Source organism: Lynx canadensis, chromosome B1 (assembly GCF_007474595.2).
Source record: "Lynx canadensis isolate LIC74 chromosome B1, mLynCan4.pri.v2, whole genome shotgun sequence".
NCBI lineage: Eukaryota > Metazoa > Chordata > Mammalia > Carnivora > Felidae > Lynx > Lynx canadensis.
In genome coordinates this window covers 122,040,655-122,058,721 of record NC_044306.2, presented here as the reverse complement: position 1 = coordinate 122,058,721, position 18,067 = coordinate 122,040,655, and positions in this window count along the sequence as shown.

The following is an 18,067-nucleotide window of genomic DNA, read 5'->3' as shown; positions in this document are numbered from 1 at the left end:
TTAGCATAGCACTCTGCATGCACATCAGCCTCTCAACAGTCACGAGCAGGTTGGAAGTATGTTAAATTTGAAGTAGTGGGGTCTGGAGCGGGGTGGGGGCCACGCAAACACACCACTGCACCTGCCGTGGGAAGCGTAAGTGATGGAGGTCTCGCTGCCCCCTCCTGAACCCCTGCTTCTGGTGCTAATGCAAGCCCATTTCTTCAAGGGCAGGACTCCTCTCGTCGATGACTTTGGCCTGCAGACTCTGTAGGCCTGGCTGAAACCGTGAGAGCTGTGTTGCAGCGTGAGACTTTTCCTACCAACCCTCCTTCCTTTCTCTCTCCTTCTGCAGGAGTCACGCCTGCAGGCCACTCGGAAGCCTTCCCCTGCCTCCTCCAGCTTGGCCCCCTCTGCCCCTCACAGGGTTAATCTCTTGCTAGTCTAATACCGTCTTGGCATCTGCTCCTCGGAGGGCCTGAGCAAGCATAAGGAGTAGACTTTCTCCCACGGTTTAGAGCTCTAAATCTGAATGTAAATAAGGCATTAGGGAAAACCAAGGCAGATATCCAAATGGAATTCCAAAATGGGCTTGGCCACCCCCTCTCTCCTTTAATTCTTTTACCACTTCCCAGCCCTGGAGCAGGGATCAGCCAACTTTGTTGTAAAGGGCATTATAGTAAATGCTCTATGCTTACAGATGAGAGGGTCTCTGCACAACTACTCGATTCTGCTACTGTAGTGTCAAAGCCACCAGAGGCGATACATAAAGGCATGGACATGCCTATGTTCTTTTGTTTATTTAAAAAAAAAAAAAAAACAGGTGGCAGGGCATATTTGGCCTGTGGGCCATAGTTTGCCGACCCCTGGTCTTTCAAGTACTCATCAGAGATTTCCTTTGGCTGACCGATTCAGTCATTTATTAAGACCTCTGGACATTGAGAAGATCTTTTAATCTAAAAAGAACAGGAGGCTCTGTGTTCTGCACTGGCATCTGCTTCTTTAGAAATGCCTCACTCTGCAGTCAGCATTCAAGGCTCCCCTCCTCGGGAATCTCGTGAGGGCCCCGTGGTGCCCACTCCCCAGCTCTTTTTCATTTTGCTTACAAATTGCAAAGCACTCCACTTCCTGTTCTAGCAAATGAAGCTTTATTTTTGTTGTTGTTGTTGCTGGAAATTTTAAAAACTGAAATATAACAAGAGGATGACTACATCGTATAAAAGCTTCTAGCAACCACAATAGGAGTCACCATGGCAACTCACATTTTTTTTGGATTAAGGCATTTTGGAGTGAGAGCTGATGAGGAAAAAAAAAAAGCTGCATGAAGCCAACTGAGGTCCTGACTTTAGCTAGAAAAATACCCCAAAGCTTTCCCAGAGATGTAGGAGTTGGGGAAAAGGAAGCAGAGCTGATAAAACTTAGAGGGGATGAGAACAAACTTAGGTAGGAAGTCAGTCAATCAAACAGCCAAGTAGTGGGGCGCCTGGGTGGCTCAGTAGGTTAAGCCGCCAACTCTTGATTTCAGTTTAGGTCATGGTCTCGCAGTTCGTGAGTTCAAGCCCTGCATTGGGCTCTGCACATAACAGATTCTGTCTCTTGGGGCTGGGATTCTCTCTCTCCCTCTATCTGCCCCTCCCTGACTTGCACCATCTCTGTCTCTCTCAAAATAAATAAACTTAAAAAAAAAAAAAAAAAAACCAGCCAAGTACTCTACAGCTATAGGTGAGATGGGAAGATTTCGCCTCACTGAGTATGCTTAATTGGTGGTGAACATGGATATGTTGTGAATAACGTTTACATACTTACTGTTGTTTCATTTCTATCCCTGCTTGGATGGTCTACTTAGATTGGACCATCCTCAAAGGAAGGATTTAGAAAAGGGCACCGGGCCTATGTGGATTGCCTTTGGCACTTGTTCCAAACTCCAAGATGGCATGTAAGAAAATGACCTCCGTTCTTGGATGTGGGGTGGTGGCAACATAAACCTTGGCTCTATCTTCTGAGAGAGATCTGTGACTCAGAATGCATTTCCAAGCCATCCCTCTGTTTCTTGGCATCTCACCCCGATCTTTTGCCCTTCCCTCCTTCTTTGTTCTTGTCGAGGACTAAGGCAGAGTCAAGCCTGCAAAATAAGCCATGGGTGATAAACCTTCCTTTACACAGAGCCTCTTAAAATGATGACAGTGTGCAATACTTTGTAAAAGAAGTTTCATTTGTTTATTTTAAGTAATCTCTACACCCAATGTGGGGCTTGAACTCACGACCCCGAGATCAAGAGTGGCATGCTCCACCAACCGAGCCAGCCAGGCGCCCCAACAGTGGATGATACTTTTAAACAAGCGTCCGGAGTTGCGAGGGTTAGTCATCAAGTTAGTGATAGCATAGTATGTAATAAATATAAATCCTTAGCAATTACAATAATAGTTATAAAGTGATGGACTGAGTATGACCTCAATGACTACTCCAGTAATAATGAATGTGTATCATCTCATTCCATTCTCACAGCATCCACTCTAGTTGCCGTTTTACAGATTAGAAAATTTATTCTCAGAGTTTAATTCTGATGAAATGATTTAACTAAGGGCATAAGGCTGCTAATTCATGGCATGGACATTGTTGGCCAGTCCGGTTTCCAATGACTAAGACAAGTGGTTAGGCTCAGAATTCTGGAGCCAGATGATCTGGGTTTGAGTCTCAATTCTATGCCTTGCCTGATAAATTACTCAGCTTCTGTGTGTCTGCCCCACGTGGTTGCAGGGAGGATTAAATGAGCACTGTTGGGATAATGTTTAGAACCGTGTCTGGCATATATACTACATCAGTGTTTGTAAAATAGATAAATATACCCTATTGCTTTCAGGAGGTTGAATACATGAGTTGACTTTAGGAAGAGCGCCCGGTCTTTCTGAGCTTCATTTTCTGTGTAACTGCAAAATGGGAATAATAATAATACTTATGTCATAGCTGCTTACAAAGCTAATTGGACTTAATTTAAAGACCCTACTATAATACCTGGGACTTATGAAAGGCTCTATTCTGGTAGCTCTTTTTTTTTTAACTTTTTTTTTTAATGTTTATTTATTTTTGGGAAAGAGAGAGAGACAGAGCATGAGCAGGGCAGGGGCAGAGAGAGAGGGAGACACAGAATCCGAAGCAGGCTCCAGGCTCTGGGCTGTCAGCACAAAGCCCAACGTGGGGCTCGAACTAAACTGCGAGATCCCAAGTCTGACGCTCAACGAACTGAGCTACCCAGGCACCCCCTGGTAGTTTTGTTTGTTTGTTTGTTTATTTATTTACTTGCTTATTTATTTTTAAATTTACATACAAATTAGTTAGCATATAGTGCAACAATGATTTCAGGAGTAGATTCCTTAATGCCCTTTACCCATTTAGCCCATCCCCCCTCCCACAGTCCCTCCAGTAACCCTCTGTTTGTTCTCTAAATTTAAGAGTCTCTTATTTTTGCCCCCCTCCCTGTTTTTATATTATTTTTGCTTCCCTTCCCTTATGTTCATCCATTCTGTGTCTTAAAGTCCTCATATGAGTGAAGTCATATGATATTTGTCTTTCTCTGACTAATTTCGCTTAGCATAATACCCTCCAGTTCTATCCACATACTTGAAAATGGCACCACCTGGTAGTTTTTGAAGTAGTCTGGGTTCCCTAGAAAACAGATCAAATAAGATATACGTGTGTGTATATACATATATGTATATTACATATATATATTTACTATAAGGAGTTGCGTTATGCAACTATAGAGACTGAGAAGTAAGTCCAACATATGCAGTCAGCTGGCAAACCAAGAGAGCTGAGAGTGTGAATTAGAATCTGAGTTTGAGTCCAAAGGCAGAAGGTTTACATCCCCGCTCAAAGACATTTAAACAGAAAATATCACTGGGGCACCTGGGTGGCTTAGTTGGTTAAGCATCTGAGTCTTGATTTTGGCTAAGGTCATGATCTTACAGTTGGTGGAATCGAGCTCCATGTGGGGCTCTGTGCTGACAGCTCAGTGCCTGGTTGGGATTCTCTCTCTCTCTCATTCTGCTTCTCCCCTACTTGCACAATCTTTCTGTCTGTCTCTCTCTCTCTCTCTCAAAAAAAAAAAAATGAATAAATAAACTTAAAAAAAAGGAAAACATTCCTTCTTTTATTCTATTCAGGCTTTAATAAGCACCACCCATTTTGGGGAGGGTGATCTGCTTTACTCGGTCTGTCCATTCAAATGTGAATTTCATCCAGAAATACAGTCAACAGACACACACAGAAGTAATATTTGTAATGGGTTGAATGTTCATGTCCCTCCAAAATTCATTAGTTAAATTTGTAACACCCAACATGATGGTTTGGGAAGTGGGGGCCTTTGGGAGGTGATTAGATCATGAGAGTGGAGTCCTTAATGATGGAATTAGTCCCCTTAGAAAAGAGACCCCAGAGAGAGAGATCCCTTGCCCTTTCCACCATGTGAGTTTACAGCAACAAGATGGCCATATATAGGAAGCAGATCTTTTTTAAAATTTTTTTATTATTTTATTATTTTTTAAATATGAAATTTATTGTCAAATTGGTTTCCATACAACACCCGATGCTCATTCTAACAGGTGCCCTCCTCAATGCCCATCACCCACTTTCCCCTCCCTCCCACCCCCATCAACCTTCAGTTTATTCTCAGTTTTTAAGAGTATCTTGTGGTTTGCCTCCTTCCCTCTCTGTAACGTTTTCCCCCGCATTCCCCTCCCCCCCGGTCTTCTGTTAAGTTTCTCAGAATCCACATAAGAGTGAAAACATATGGTATCTGTCTTTCTCTGTATGGTTTATTTCCCTTAGCATCACACTCTCCAGTTCCATCCACATTGCTACAAAAGGACAGATTTCATTCTTTCTCATTGCCAAGTAGTATTCCATTGTATATATAAACCACAACTTATGAAGCAGATCTTTAACAGACGTTGAATCTGCTGGTGCCTTGATCTTGGACTTCTGGCCTCCAGAGCTGTAAGAAATAAATTTCTGTTGTTTATGAGCCCCTCAGTTTATGGTATTTTTGTTATAGCAGTCCAAATGGAAATGGCAATATTTAACCAAATATGTAGGTACTCCATGGTTCAGTCAAGCTGTTATATAAAATTAAGCATCCATGTTATTATGGTTGTTTTTACCACTGTTGTATTATCTTCTTATGTGGAGGCAAAATATATGTAAGGACATCAGTTAGACCAACGCTGAGCTATAGTCAGTGTAAATGGTTAATATGGAAGATAGTGTGTGTAATATTTAAAATTTCTTAGGAGAACACACATAGTATTGAAAGATTAATAAAAGGCAATTTCAACTATATTTTAAGGGCAATGCTTTTCATAGAGATGTACCTTGTTCAGACATTAGACAACTTAAGAATAATAGGTTGACTGAAACGACAGTAGCCTCAAAATAGACCAATGTGTAAACATATCAAGACCTTCCTTCAGTGTTGGAATTTTAATGCATCAACTGGACAGCAGGCTTTGTAAGTTGCTAAATTAAGACAGAGTTACTGCAACACAAAACACCTTTGTGTGTGAGGGGGACTTGAGAAACAACACAGGTGGTTTGCTAAAAGAGACCCAGCAGAAATTCCCACAGCCTCCGAGCAAAGGCGAGCAGGCTGCTAGTGCTGCACTCAGCTCCCCTTACGCCACCACGTGAGTATCAACCTGCAACCTTTGCAACCTGGGAAGACAAGGAACTTGTGACACGATCCCCCCGCCCATCTCTCCAGCTTTCTCTCTGTCTCCTCCCCTTTTGTCTCCTTCACTTATGCTGGATCTTTATTAGGTCTACCAGTTAGCCCTGCTCACCCTTACTTTCAGGCCTGTGCACAAACCACTCCTTTCAGTGGGGGTCATTCTTTCCTCACTCCTGGTTAACGGCCTCTCATCCTTCTGTCTTTTTTAAATGTTTAATTTTTTTTAATGTTTATTTTTGAGAGAGAGAGAGACAGAGACAGGGTGTGAGTGGGGGAAGGACAGAGAGAGAGGGAGACACAGAATCTGAAGCAGGCTCCAGGCTCTGAGCTGTCAGTACAGAGCCCAATGTGGGGCTTGAACCCACAAACCATGAGATCATGACCTGAGCCGAAGTCAGATGCTTAACCAACTGAGCCAGCCAGGTGCCCCATCTCATCCTTCTGTCTTAGCTGAAGTATCATTTCTTCAAAGAGGGTTTCCATGACTTCCCAGATGACATTAGACCCTTCTGAGACATGCCCCAAGAGCATATATATTCCCCTCTGATAGCACCATCTCTCATTTAATTATTTTTCTTACTATGTTTTTAGTAACTATAGGTACTAAGATCATGTAAACTCAAACGGGCAGGACCCATTTTTACTCTATCTTCTCAATTCTTACCATAGCTCCTGACACATAGAAAAACATTAAATAGCATCTTATTGAATTTAAGATGCATTGATTGTAAGACACATCACTATTTCATATACCCCTAGAGAGAACAAAAAGTCCAATGAACTATGACATGATACATTTTTTTCTATCATTGAGCCCTCTTATTCTATATTTACTAGAGGATGTTATTTAGTCTAATTTAGATATAGGTTTTTTATCACATATTACATTTATACACATACGAAAAGAAAAAAAAAGTGAAATAGATTGGTTAGTGCATTTCATAAATTCCTTCATATTCAGAATCTGAGTCTTCTGATTTATTTATTTAAACAATTAAAAATTATTTTATTTTATTTTATTTGAGAGAGCATGAGAGAGCACAAGTGAGGGACAGGGGCAGAGAGAGAGAGAGAGAGAGAGAACCCCAAGCAGGCTTTACTCTCAGCATGGAGTGCAACTCAGGGCTCGATCCCATGGCCCCAGTATCATGACCTGAGTGGAAATCAAGAGTTGGATGCTCAGCCGGTTGAGCCACCCAGGTGCCCCTGATCTATTTTATTGTATTTTTTATTGTGGAAAAGTATAGAGTTCCTGTGTGGCTCGGTCAGTTAAGCATCTGACTCTTGATATCAGCTCAGGTCATGATCTCACGGTTCATGAGATCGAGCTCTGCTTTGGGCTTTGTGCTGATAGTGCAGAGCCTGCTTGGGATTCCCTTTCTCCCTCTGTCCCTCTATCCCTCTCTCTCTCTCAATAAATAAATAAACAAACAAATAAATAAATGTGAACCCCTTCCCTGCTCATGCGCATGATCTCGCTCTCTCAAAATAAATAAAGACTAAAAAAGGAGAACAGAATACATGACATAAAATTTAGTGTTTTAACTATTAAATGGACAGTTCAGTGGCATTAAGTACACTCATAGCGCTGTAAGATTTATTTTTTAACACTTAGTTTAAGTATTCTTTTTTCTTCCTCCCACAAAATATTATCCTCTTTGCCATCAAGAACATTGGTGACAGCATATCTTAAAAAGGTGACTCACTATTGTCTCTGCGAATTTCTTACAAATTTCACAATATCTTTCAAGTATTTATGTACACATGCCCACCATGGCTGCAGCTTGGCCAAAGTGATTTTAGGATGTGTCCCGTTTCCAGAGATGTTCAAAGTGAAGAAAAGTAAAACAACAAATATGACACTTGCCAAATAAATACTGCAAACTATAGAAATGCATGTAAGATGGTCTAAACATGTATATATGTAGGTAGATAGGTAAATAACAATAACAGTTTGTGCTCCGTATGTGTGTGAAAACTGAGAAGTCCACGTCTGATTGCTTACAGACAGGCCTCCTTGAGGGCTTTAGAGGTCAAGGTAGTAGAGTTGCATGATGCACACTTTTTTTTCCTTCTTCTGCTTCCTGCCTCCCTAGGGTGGGGTGAGAAGAAGGATGGGGCTTTCATTTTTGTAGAGGAAACTTGGCCATCTCTTTCTCGTGAGCTTTCACAGTTTTTTCCTCAGCATCTTACCCTCTCACTATAACATCCGACTGCATTTATACACAATGACTTAGGGTCTTGATTCTGTTAAGGCTTTAGGACACCATAAATTTCCTCTGGTCAAATCCCTTTATTTTGTAAAAGAGGAAATTTGATATCCATAGAGGTAAGAAGCAACTTTTTCGTAGTCACATGGAGACAAATATAATGCAGAGTAAATTGAGTAGACACTCTAGTGAAAGGTCATAGGCCAAACTCATGGGAAGCCTAAACTCATGCTATGTTCATCTATAACACATTAGGCTCTTTATGTCCCCTCAAAACTCATATGTTGAAACTCTAATCCTTAGTACCTCAGAATGTAACTATATTTGGAGATGGGGTCTTTAAAGAAGTAATTATGGTTAAATGAGGCTTTAGGTGGACCCTAGTCCAAGCTGACTGATATCTTTATAAGAAAATATTGGGATATACAGAAAGAGACACAAGGGTGAGGCAAGAAGGTGGCCATCTGCAAGCCAGGGAGCGAGGGCTCAGAGGAAGTCAACCCTGCCAGCACCTTGATCTTGGATTTCCAGCTTCCAGAACTATGAGAAAAGAATCCCTATTTGAGATATCTTGTATGGTAGCCCTAGCAGACTAATACAACATCTTAATGAGGGAAGAGAGGAGGGGATTAGAGAATGCCATTAGAGAATTCTGGTCTGCTAGGCTGGGGAGCAGGGTGAGGGCTTCTTTCCTGGCAGTGACTTCACACCTGTCTCTGCCAAGAGGAGTGTACACAGAAAGGAAAAAAATGATAGTCTTGGCGGTTTCAGGTTTTTATTTCTTCTTAAATCTGAGCTACTTGTGTTTTCCTATAAAGTCACCCATTTTGTCAAGATTTTTCAATTGAGTAGTCCCTAATTGTACAGAGTTTTCTTTTCTAATTGAAATAATATGTCTTTTGTAGTTATTATAGACTCTTCATTTCTTGTTTTGTTTGTGTTCTCTCTCTTTTTTCTTTCCCGCGCTTGACTGACTCAAAAGATAGTTTAAATCCTTCTGTTGTATTTGGTTCCCTTGGAATCTTCAAAACACTTGTTGCCACATGCTGCCATGGCCTCTTAACCTGTGCTGTCATGTGGGTTTCTCTGTGATATAGACATTATGTTCTTTTCCAGCTTGTCCTTGATTCTTGTGGCAGATCACTTTCAGACTTAGGCTCTTCTTCTGAGTCTTTATTATCATGCTCTGTTCTCCTGTCCCACAAAAATGTATTTAACTTGCTTGTTGTTGCCTCTTCCTTGAACGAAATAGATCTATACCTGGTGTTTATAAACAAATAGTCTACGGATTGCCTTTGATCTCACTCACCAGCCACTTGAGTGTTTTTCTGTTTGTTCCATCTTATGTGCATGACAAGAGGGGAGCAGATTGTTGCATGTAGTCTCCATTTCCATTCCTGGAGTTGGACAGCCTTTTACCTAGTGCAACCCTTATGAAGTTCAACATGTGACAGCCCTTCTTGAACTCCCCCACTCCAACCTCTTTCTGTAATAAATTGAGTCAGTGCACTAGATGAAAAAGAGTAGTACTCAGAATATTCTACTTCATCTGGCTCTTTTCATGCATGTGCTTAAGACCCGTTCCTACTCTCTGACCAGTTATTTTCTGAGTGTTGCATTCTATGTATGGATATATGATGTCCTGGGGGAAGGAGAAGCAAGAAAATATCATCTTGCTTGCCTCAAAAGAATAGAATCCGCACGGCAGCAGGATTCATGCTCAGTGTTTTGGTTGGTTCATATCTTCCTTATGAGTCAGACAAATAGAAAACAAAAAGATATTTTCCTTAGCGTAACACCCTCCAGTTCTATCCACATTGTTGCAAATGGCAAGATTTCATTCTTTTTCGTTGCCAAGTAGTATTCCATTGTATATATATACCACATCTTTTTTATCCATTCATCAGTTGATGGACATTTGGGCTCTTCCCATAATTTGGCTATTGCTGATAGTGCTGTTATTAACATTGGGGTACATGTGCCCCTATGAATCAGCACTCCTGTATCCTTTGGATAAATTTCTAGGAGTGCTATTGCTGGGTTGTAGGGTAATTCTATTTTTAATTTTTTGAGGAACCTCCACACTGCTTTCCAGAGTGGCTGCACAAGTTTGCATTCCCACCAACAATGCAAAAGGGTTCCCCTTCTCCACATCCTCACCAACACCTGTTGTTTCCTGAGTTGTTAATTTTAGCTACTCTGACCAGTGTAAGGTGCTATCTCAATGTGGTTTTGATTTGTATTTCCTTGATGATGAACGATGTTGAGCATCTTTTGATGTGTCTGTTAGCCATTTGGATGCCTTCCTTGGAAAAGTGTCTGTTCATGTCTTCTTCCCATTTCTTCACTGGATTATTTGGTTTTGGGGTGTTGAGTTTGGTAAGTTCTTTATGGATTTTGGATACTAGCCCCTCTATCTGATATGTCATTTGCAAACATCTTCTTCCATTCCATTGGTTGCCTTTTAGTTTTGTCGATTGTTTCCTTTGCTGTGCAGAAGCTTTTTATCTTGAGACAGATATCATATGTTTTCACTCATATGTGGAAGTTGAGAAACTTAACAGAAGACCATGTGTGAAGGGGAAGGAAAAAAAAAGTTATAAACAGAGAGGGTGGCAAATAATAAGAGACTCTTAAATGTAGAGAAAAAACTGAGGGTTGATGGGGAGGTGGGGGGGCAAGGAAAATGGATGATGGGCATTGAGGAAGGCACTTGTTGGGATGAGCACTGGGTGTTGTATGTAAGTAATGAATCATGGGAATCTACTCCCAAAGCCAAGAGCACACTCTATACACTGTATGTTAGCTAATTTGACAATAAATTATATTGAAAAAATATTTTTTTCTTTCCATTATCTAACTTTTTCAGAACAACAGATTATGGTGGGATAATAGTTGTATTTCCCAGTTCCATTACATCATTTTAATTCTAGTTTTTGGGTAATTGTATGACTTTTCATCCTTATCTGACTTCTAGGTGGCAGTTGGGTTTGTCATTTTGTTTCTGACATATTCACAGTATCTGGAATACCCTAGGTGCTGAACAAATAATTCATTTCATAAATGGACGAATGTCACCATTGTTATATTACTGGGTTATTAGGACAATTAGCTAGAAGAAAATTTTAAACTAAGCTTCACTATTAAGGTTGGTTTCATTGAATTCTAGTGCCAATTTTATTTTCTTCCTACCTATTAAGATGGCTGTATAAGAGAAGCTAATAATTTGATTTGGAAATTTTGATATGCAAGAAATTATATTAACATAAATATTTTTCCCCCACAAACATGTATTTATTGAGTGCCTATTTAGGTGAGCACTATGTCATGATAGAATTCTTTTCAGATAGGGATTTGGGGGTGCCTAAATAAATAGGAAGAACACAGGTTAAATATACAAATCAGTTTTTAGATTAAGAGTAGATCACAATGTATTGTGAGATATAATAGAGTAATGTAAAATGTGCCATGAGGTATAGGAGTGACATTTGAGTTATGCTATGGGGTCTTTAGAGAACATCACGAAGGCTAAGAGTTATGAAGGATGAAGATCTAAGAGGAGGAGTGTTTCTGGAGAAGGTAGTAATATCCAGAGTTTAGAACAGTCAAGGAGTTACATATGGTTAAACGTGATTGAAAAAAGAGGGTGAAGGATAACTGGAAGGTTTTTGAAGATGCAGCTACCTATGAATCGCTGAGGATAATTTTTCCTAGAATGCATGGATGGTCTAGATTCAGAAGGGCAGTGGACCATTAAGTCCGGGTGGTAGTGACTGGGTAAGATATGTGACTGTGAGGCTATGAGAAGTACATGTGGATAAGAATTACATAAATGGATAAAGCTTCCTTTGAGAAAATGGGTTTAATATAGCATTGTATTGGTTCGAAGAGAAAGTGCTGAGAGAATTATTATGTACTTATAGAAGGAGATGTATGTGTGTGTATGTGATCATTTGCACATTTGACCTAGAGTTTGAGCCATGCTGCTGCTTCACTCAACCAGCCTTTCTTTGGTATCTCTTGGAGTCATGGCTTACAACACTGCCTCAAATCCAAAAGGGGAAAAGTGATAAAGTATAAACTAAGAATGCTGAGAGAATAGAACAAAATGAACTACCAAGGAAATCGCTGGGGAAACATCACCACAAATTTTCAAGGGCTCTGAGTTGATGTCAGAGGTGTGATGTATTGAGGGAATTTATAACCTTAAATAGTAAATATGTAACATCGGAAAACTATTAAGTAAGGGGTATAGAAGAAGAGTAGGTACAGGCAACAAAGATTGAGGATTATGGTGTTAAAATCATAAAGAATGGACATTCACTCTTATTCCAAATGCAGGCCTTATCATCCGTAGACTGTACCAAAACTTTACCACTTTATTCAAAATCAAATTCCACTCCTACCAATGTTGACTTCATTTATTCCATCCCCTACATGTGCCCTTTGGCATATTCTAGGTTTTCTAAACCTTTATTTCTTCATACTCTCATTCAGAAGTGGCATCCATTGCCATGACCTCTACTACAATTTAAATGGTGATTCTCCCCACCACCCCCTACATGCACACAGATAATTTTAAAATAACTTTTCTATTTAAATCAAGAAATATAGTATACTCAAGAACATTCTCGAGATTTTATTTATATAGGTGTTCAACTGTCTTGTCGGTGCAGTTATAGAAGATTGCACTATTTTGCCATATCTCTTAGTTATGCGAATTACCTTCCAGCTCAAAGGGACTTTTTATAGTGCTGAGATAGTTCTCTCGAGGATGCTAAGGATTCATCATTATCCCAGTTAGTAGTTATTTGCTGCTGAACATAGTGAAGGGGACCGAGGGTATGATAATGCTCAGAATTTTTCCTTAATGTGATTTCATGTCTGAACTTTTTTCGAGAAAGGCATGCAATGCATGGTAACAACCACCAGGGGCCACTGTGGAAAGGTGCCCTAATTCCGTTGGGGGAGAGGTGTGGGAGAAAATAGAGGGGTGAAGGGTGAGCTGCTTTTTTATTTAAGAAGTACCGTATTTAAGTTTGCTTTAAACATTTAAATGTAATTTAAAAAGAAACAAAAATAACGAGGTAAATCTTTTTGTTACCAAGCATTAAATTAATGAATTAATGCACTGATTTAATTCTGAGTTTCTTGATAAGTCTGGCAAAATGAAAAATATGTTGACTTCATGTTGTTCTGTTATACAGAACAGCTCATCAGCAGTAACAAACTTCAACGGCACAAAATCAAAACGGCATCCACTGTGTGGTCTTTATGTAAGGGCTACGGGGTACACATCTCCCAATGTTTTCAATGAGAATTTTGCAGAGAACACGTTTATATTGCTCAAAATGGAGTTTTGCGTATCTATTATCCATAATGATTGAGGAAATAAAAATAAAGAATCCATCCAGGAAGGCATTTCTGCAGGAAATGAACTGGATTCGGGAATATTACTTCCTAATGGTAGCAATGCAGGATTAACTTTCTTAATGCAGGCATTAAGGGAATTTCTAGGGAAATGCCTAGATAAAATGCCCATTATGTTATTTATCCAACATGTGCTTAAATGAGCCATCCACAAATGCTCAGAACTGGCTTTTGGTTTTTATCTGTTGAGAGCCTAAAGTAGAACTACTATCAAATAAATATCATTTATTGGTTGAAATGGAACTCTCATGCTTGACTCTGCTTGACTCTGGAGTTGAGCATTCTAGTGATGCTCACCTCCAAGTGCCTCTGTGACATTTCCCTCTTTTGACATGTCACCTGTTGCCATTCAATATTGATCTTCTTTCTGCCTATCCTTTAAATGTTGGTGTTTTTCACTGTTTTATTCTCACTGTGTGAACTCTTCCTGCAACAGTGTATTCACTCTCTTCAACCACCACGCGTGCGCTGATGATGTCTCAGTCCAAATTTCCAGTTGAGATATCTTCCCTGAGATTGAAGCTACTTTTTTTTTCTTTTTACATTTTTTTAATGTTTATTTATTTATTTATTTTTTGAGAGAGAGAGAGAGAGAGCGCGCACAAGCAGCGGAGGGGCAGGGAGACAGGGAGACACAGAATCTGAAGCAGGCTCCAGGCTCTGAGCTGGCACGGAGCCAGATGTGGGGCTCGAACCCACGAACCTCGAGATCATGACCTGAGCTGAAGTTGGACGCTTAGCCGACTGAGCCACCCCGGCGCCCCTGAGATCCAAGTTTCTAATTCCTACCGCATCTTCATGTGGAGGGATATACATATTATAACTAGATATTGCCAGCTCTGTTTCTTCAAGATTAAACTTACCAGATTCACTCTCACGCCTATGTTTCTTCAATGGACACTACTATTTAACCTGTCATACAACGGAGCCACCCATCTGAGAATCGTTGAAGGTGTATCTCCTTTACTCACCTTTCCTATCTTCTGTTACAGAATGTTGTCAATTTCCCCACTCTTCTTACTTCACAGTAATTGCTTGTGTCCAGATACTAATAAAATTTAAATACATTTTTAACAAATTTAATAAATTTAATAAAATTTTATTTTAAGAGCAACCTCCCCTTCTCACCCCATACACATACACACAACACTAGAGTGGAACACTTCACAGCATGGATTTTTATCTCATTTTGGCTTCTTTGCACTTATTTCTAGTTTCTAAATATTTATTGAATCGATGCATAATGGGAAAAAAAAAGTAATCGAATTATGAATGTCCCTAGCTTTCCCATTAAAAAAAAATGGGTTAGAGGCTTTGTCGTTTCATTTATTTCTCTTTGCTCAGCTTCTTTGGAGGTTTCCACCTTTACTAGGTGAGTTCTTTGGGATTTTGTAATAGGGAATTAAGATAGGAGGAAGGAGAGAGGGAAGAGAAGTCTTCAGACAGGGCTTGTGGAAGAATTACACAGAGAAAATTTAGAGGAGATTTGAGAAAGGTAAGTGTATTTTATGAATAAAAAGGACACGACAGAAAAGAGAGTTTTCGGAATATGTTATTGTGGTCAGAAAATCTTCCACAAGTGTTGAGAAATACAAGTAGAAGAAAAGAGATATGAAAAATATAATTTGAAATGATTTTTTGGTTGTCTAATTGTGCATATACCCTGACGAAAGAGTCACAGATTCAATGCAGATACAAATCATTAAATGCATAATACATAAATGAGCGAGTGAATGAATGAATGGGTAAGAGCGTGACCAGGATTGTCATTTGGATGGAGGGTGTTCATATCTGCATAAGCATTCCTGCAGGTTATCCCAGATAATGGGTTGTAACCGGAGAAAATTTTTAAAGTGTTTAATTATTTTTGAGAGAGAGAGAGAGAGAGAGAGAGGCAGAGAGAAGGTCTGAAGTGGGCTCTGTGCTGACAGCAGAGAGCCCCATACAAGGCTCAAACTCATGAATCACGAGATCATGACCTGAGCTGAAGCCAGATGCTTAACCGACTGAGCCACTCAGGGCTCCCCATAACCAGAGAATTTTGTGGCATTTGATTTAGAAGAGGCAATTTTGATTTGAAAATTTGCAAGATCACGTGATAATAATTTCATAATAGTAAAGGTGCCTTAACCGAACTATATCCTGGTGGGCCTATTAAAATAAATTTATGTGTGAACATTTGTCAAAGCATTGAATAAATTGGTCTGTTGGAAGAGATTCCTCAATATTTTCGAATTAAATTGTATTTACACATATAATTATTTCAACTTTAAGCTTTGTGAGTATGTATATGTTCTGTTATGGATAATGCTCAGAGAATATGTGTAGCTATGTTTAATTCACCTCCTCGTTATAAGAGTAAAACTTTAGCAAAGAATGATTGCTCTAGCAGATGCTTCCAGTCACCTGGTAACTATTTCAATGTATGTTGTAGATTGGGGACTTTAAAACCTAAGCTTGATTTTCACATCATTACCAATTGATTTTTTTTTTCTTTTCATCAGCTCATTTGATTTGAAAATAGCCTCAAGGAAGCATGAATAGCATGAGATCAAGCGTCATGAGCTCATCAGATTCACAGGCGGTTCCTCTTTACAGATTTGCAACATGACTAATGGTTGGGATAGTTGAGAATAGTCCTACCTCTTCCTTAACTATATTCTTAATAATTATCTCACTACTGATACAAAGCGGAAATATCTGCTGAGTTTATGTGTAGGATATTAAATTTAAAAACCTAGTTGAAATCTTTTTTGCAAGAAAGAAACTAGAATGAAAATATCTAGCAGGGCAACTGGTTTATAATTGAAGATAGTTTTTCTTCATAAAGATGACACAGACAACCCTTTATTCTGAAGGATTAGTTGGACAGTTTGACAAACATTTGATTTCATCACTCAGCACTGGTTCTGAACTACTGATATTTTATACTGTTGCTCTGTCTTCCTAGTCCTCTTTTCAGTTTTGGGTTTTTGGGTTACTGAATCTCAGGATTGGGATCCCTACACTGTTTGGACCTAGTCTGTATCCATTTAACAGTGACTGTCGAGCATTTGAAAGGTGGTGAATCTGCCCTGAGATAGGCTGTAAGTGTAAAATGCACACCTCTTTGCAAAGGCTTCATTTGATGGAGCTCCTGGGTGGCTCAGTAGGTTAAGTGTTCGACTCTTAATCTTGGTTCGGGTCATGATCTTATGGTTCGTGAGTTTGAGCCCCTGCTTTGGGCTCTGTACTGACAGCACAGAGCCTGTTTGGGATTCTCTCTCTCTCTCTCTCTCTCTGTGTTTCCCCTTCTACTCTTGCTCGCACTCTCTCACTCTCTCTCTCTCAAAATAAGTAAATAAATTTAAAAAGTTCATTTGAAAAAAGGAATGTATTCTTTTGTAGTTTTTAAAAACTATTTTTATTTTTTTATGTGTATGTTGAAATAATGAATTTTTGTTTGTTTCCTTCTCGTTTTTGATGTGACTGCCAGGAAAATCTAAGTGACATATGTGGCTCACATATTGCTGAGACTTTAGACAAAGTTGTCATAATTGTAGACCTAGTGATGTAATTTTCTCAGATATCAGTAAATATGTGAGCTTTAATAATTCTATTAGCTGATGACATTCTGATAATGTGTCTCCAAATATGTACCTATTAAATTCTTTAAATTTTTTTTCTTATGAAGTTAAGATGTTGAAAAAATAACTTGTTCTTAAGTTTTTGGTGACTGACCGACTTCTCGGCAACATAACAATAATTTTTGGTCATTCCAGGCAGGGTTGGTAGGGCCATCTAAATTTTCATGTCTTGGGAAAGCAAAAAATGTTAGCTTCTCTGATGGAAATGGCTGTGAACTAAAGTCAGAAGACCTGGATTAAAGCCAAGGCTTACTTGGCCACTTACAAACTGCATGATCTCCAGTAATAAATTATCTTGCTGGGAGCCAACAGTGTGTTTCCATATCTATAAGAAGGGAAAAATTAATAATAGCAGTCCTACCTATCCACAAGGTTATTGTGGCAAATGGAATCATAATGGTTAGAGTGTTCACTAAAATCTTTTGTAAGGTGTTATTACATATATAAAGTGTGATTTTATTATCTTGTGATATATGGACAGTAAAATCATATGTATACTTATTTAAAAATTTTTTAAATGTTTTATTTATTTTTGAGAGAGAGAGAGAGAGAGAGAGAGAGAGAGAGAGAAAATGAGTGGGGGAGGGGCAGAGAGAGAAGGAGACACAGAATCCGAAGCAGGCTCCAGGCTCTGACCTGTCAGTGCAGAGCCCGACGTGGGGCTTGAACTCGTGAACTGGGAGATCAAGACCTGAGCTGAAGTCGGAAGCTTAACTGACTGAGCCACCCAGGCACCCCAATATATGTATATTTATTTTAGTATGTTTTCTGAAGGAGAAAAAAATATAAGTAGTATTTATTTGGTAGAGCTCTTGCGGAGCCTAAACTGATATTAACGCTTATTCTCTGCCCCGGATTCCAGCCAGAGATAATGACCTCAACTATTTCTGTCTTCAGTTCTTCTGGGGCTCATCACTACAATTGTAAATAATAAACTTGCATCTTTTTTCTGTAGACAGTGGCTAATTAAGCCTGGGCTATGAATAAGAATTTAGCTCACTAACACTATCTCCCAAGTTAAATAACCTGTATCATTATTTGATGTTTTCCTTGCTTCTCTTTTTAACCTTAAATGATATAATGAAACCTATTGTTCT